Here is a 4337-nt window from a genome sequence, read left to right as displayed (position 1 = left end):
AACTTCCCTAGCGAGAGTACAACTCGCGCCCTAGGCATGAGTTTCCCAGTCAACTCGCCTAGTAAATGTACTACTCGCTTGGGTCATCAAATATAAAAGCACTGAGTCCATTTTCTTATAAACCTTCTTCGTAGAATTCATAGAGATCAATTTCATCTCTCTCAACGAACTGGGGGGCTTACTGTTGGACATGGGCTTTGCCCCCAACAAGGCCTATAAGATAATGGGCTCAGTCCATTTAAAATGAGGTGACTAGGAAACCCTAGACCTCTTCCTTCTATAAATAAGGACTCGCTCTTCCTTTGAGAAGGATCCTTTTTAGCCACTTTTAGACCCTTTCTCTATTTCTAGAGAGAGAAACACCTCTCCACATGCTTTCATCTAAGCACTTGTGATGCCATCGTTGTAGAACTACGATTGGCTTGATCCCCATTTGGGGTACGTAGGCATCCCTTCACCGGGTCCAGCCATAATCATTAAACCCCTTTTTACTCTCTTCAAGTCGGTTCCAGCTAGTTCTAATCTAACAAGAAGACTTCTCCTAACCCCATAGTCGAAATCTGTCTACCCCTCGCATAGCACCGATTTCGGTACAAACAGTTTCATCACCTCTTATTAGCATCTTTAGCATAACCCACCCTTTTTCATTGAGCCGATACATGATGCATTTACAAAGAACCTTAACGATCGAGTGACAAGAAAACCAGTTGGCAAACTAAACAACATTAATATTTCTCAGTTTTAATCCAAACTTCGTTTAGACTCGGAGATAATATACAAGGCATGGTTTTGACACAAATAGATACTTGGAATACAAGGAAATCTATAAACCTTTTTCGTTCGTTAACTTATAATTTTAACAGACAAATTCGTTTTTACCCCCTTCAATCTTCGAGATTGGTATTACTAATCGTTTTTGATGTAAAATAACTGATATATTCCTATAAAAAAATTTCTTGAAACCTTATACATGGTGTGAGGCAGACAGAGTTCACGATAATTTTTATTGAGTGACGAAACTTTTTGGTAGATATTTCAACATAGAGAGGATCTTAAATTATGACATTCTAAACAAAACTTTTTGGGTAGATACGATTTTAAGAAAAAGATATAATAATCAAATATTTTGATTACTAAAAATATAAGTAACAAGTTTTCACGTTTTCTAAGTCCAAATCTATTTATCTTTGAATGCTAAGCATATTTCAATTTACTTATTAATTAGAAACTGGTTCCTTGTACCAAAAAAAACTATATATGCTGGTCTACTCAACTTCAAAATATTAATTAGTAGTTGTTTGTTTGCCGACTGTACCACTTGTTAACCTTATGGACGACAGACGTAGATGCAAGAACTATAACAAAAAATTCACTATTTTTACAAAGATATGTGTATTTAATTACTAGTATTGTTTTAAAGTAAATTTATAAGTTTTTTTAAAACAAAACTTTAACAAGATCAAATACTCTTTGTTTGTTATTCTAGTCTTACACGTCCTAAGGTCGAATAAAAAACTTTAGAACCTTTCTCTTTAGCCCTTTGTGCTTTTCATTCACTTACAAGTTTATAAAACTCATACTTATGCTAAGAATACAATTCTGGTGACAATCCTAATACCCAGATCAAGCATGACTATATATACCCCAATAACCAATCGGCTAAGTTAGCCTCCCAAAATATATTTCCTATAACTTCAAACATGGTAAGTTCCCTAAAACTTCTCCTAAGTTTTTATAAAATTTACGAGACGTCTCTTTTCCAAAGTGAATCTTCTACACTTTTGCTAAAAAGTGATCTCTACATTAACTATGACTCGATCGCCAATCCAGTCTTCAAGTCTTGCTCCTCTTTATCTTGATCATTTCACATGCATACTCATTGTAGTAGATCATCCCGTGCTCGTTGCCTTACTTGTAACCAGTGGCAGATGTAGAGAAATATTTTTTAGGGGGCAAAACTAAAATTATCTAAAGTACTAAGGGTAAATTGCTATAAGCAAAGGGGACAAAATTGAAATTATTATGTGTTTCACCTAGAATTTTGAAATATTATTGGGGGCAGTTTTCCCCCTGTTATGTAACGTGGCTCCGCCACTGCTTGCAACTCATTCAAGAAGTCTGCCTGATATTTGCACTCAAGCAGGAGGAGATGAGAATCCGCATGGGTCAGCTAGAGCCTTCTTAAGGCCGGGTCGGACTTTGAAATATATGCCCAAAATTTTTATGGGTTGGGCTCTAATATAAATGGGCTTTGCAGATTTTAGGCCGAGCCGGGCCAGCTCGATTGCCTCATGATTATTATAAATTTCGCTTCACTTAGTTTTTCAAGAATACCAGAGAGAACATGGAAGAAGTTAAGGATTTTTTCGATGAGGCTAGAAGTGCATTTAAAGGGGTCAAGAAAATGACAAAGGTAGGTGACCCTGGAAAGTTTGAAGTTCCTTGCACTATTTCAGGAATTGAATTCCATGATGCTCCACACGATACTTGGACTGTGGTTAGTGCCATGCCTAAGGACATCACTGAGAAACTGGGACTTGCCACAAAAGTTTCTAAAACCAAACTGGCTTTTCCTGACCTCTCTAGCAGATCCTCACCTGGTGTAGTCAACAATTTGGATGTGAAGATAGAAAATTACATTGTTTCTGTTGACTTTCATGTGTTGTAGATAAAAAGTGGATCAACAATGCTTCTTCTTTTTGGAAGACCATTTCTAGTTACAGTGGGTGCAGTATTCGAGATGCATTTGAACAAATTATCTCTTGCGAACATCGATAAGAATGTTGTCTACAATCATGTTCCACCAAACAGAGCTATGCATATAGTTTCTTACATTGGGATATATGACGATCCTTTTTAGAAGTCTCTCAGATAGGGCTGCATATTATCTGTACCCGAAAAACCGAACCGAAACCGACCCAAAAATCAGGGTACCGAACTCGATTGGACCATGCCGAAATATCCGAAAGGGTCCATTTACAAAACCCGAAAAACCTTGCCCGACCGCACTGAGAATTCGAATGATTATTTGAATATATCAGAGCATATAAATATGATTTAAAATTATACTTATAATAATATTAATACCTAAATTTAAAATTATTAATCAAATATATTAGTTATTATAGGTCTCTATAGATAGAAATGGATGTACTGGATACAAAATACCCAAATCAAATTGTATTTATGGTTATCACTAAACCCAAATATAAATGTATTTTTGATTAAATGTATTCTTGAAAAGTGATATCTAATCAAGTGTATTTCAAGCAAATTCTTTAAAATTTATAATGTATTAACAGGTTACGTGTATCCAACAATCTATATAATTTTTTAACCAAAAAATTAATATTTTCCATATATAAATATGTTTAGAAACATAACTAATACACATAAATAAATAGATAATATTACGCGTAATGCGAGTATAAAATTTTGTAATGTATAAAAATTGAGGATATAAGTTATTGAAGGTGTGATATAGAATTTAATGCCACCAATCAAATTATTACAAGTAATTATCTTAATTTTTATTTTTCTAAAAAGTCAATATTAACAAAAAAATTTATTTCAAAATAAAATATAAATCATTATCAAATATGGTAAACTTAAAAAAGTAAAAAAAAAAAACATAAATATAAATTAACTTCATATAAAACAGAATTTCGAATACTAACATAATAATGTATTTAAAAATGAAAAATTTAATTTAATTATAACTATATAAATTAATAACACGTTTTAAAAGTTTGTTATATATGCTATTTAAAATATTCACAAACAACGTATACCATATAAGTTGTTTTTATAAATCATTGAGAGTGTTCACATATTATTTTAGAACACAAAACAAATTATGCTAAATAACCGATTTATTTATTATTTTAAATTTTTTTTGAAGATTCTCCAAATAATTTTTCTTCCAAAATAATTAAAAACATAATCATGAAATTTTGTAGAAAAATCAAAATCATCAAAGGAATCAATTCGATATATAAACTAAATATTTGGACGATTAACATAAAATGAACTAGAAAAAAAATCATAAAGAATACAAGAATTTTAAATAATAAAGACAATATAAATCTAAAGAACATATGATTTCAAACTAAGGCTATATGTTATTTAAAGTGTTCACATTGAATTTACAAACAACGTAAATAATATACCATATCAGCATGCCAATATGATATTTTTAAATATAAACTTCGAGAAATTATGTTTACAATTAAATTTAAAAAAGAAAATAATTTTATTTAAATAATTAACTCGATATATAAACTAAGTATTTTAAATTTAAACAATACTTTTTTAATCAATTTTAAGGTAAAAAGTTT

Source organism: Brassica oleracea, chromosome C4 (genome assembly GCF_000695525.1).
Source record: "Brassica oleracea var. oleracea cultivar TO1000 chromosome C4, BOL, whole genome shotgun sequence".
Taxonomy (NCBI): domain Eukaryota; kingdom Viridiplantae; phylum Streptophyta; class Magnoliopsida; order Brassicales; family Brassicaceae; genus Brassica; species Brassica oleracea.
Note: the sequence above shows the minus strand (reverse complement) of the source record.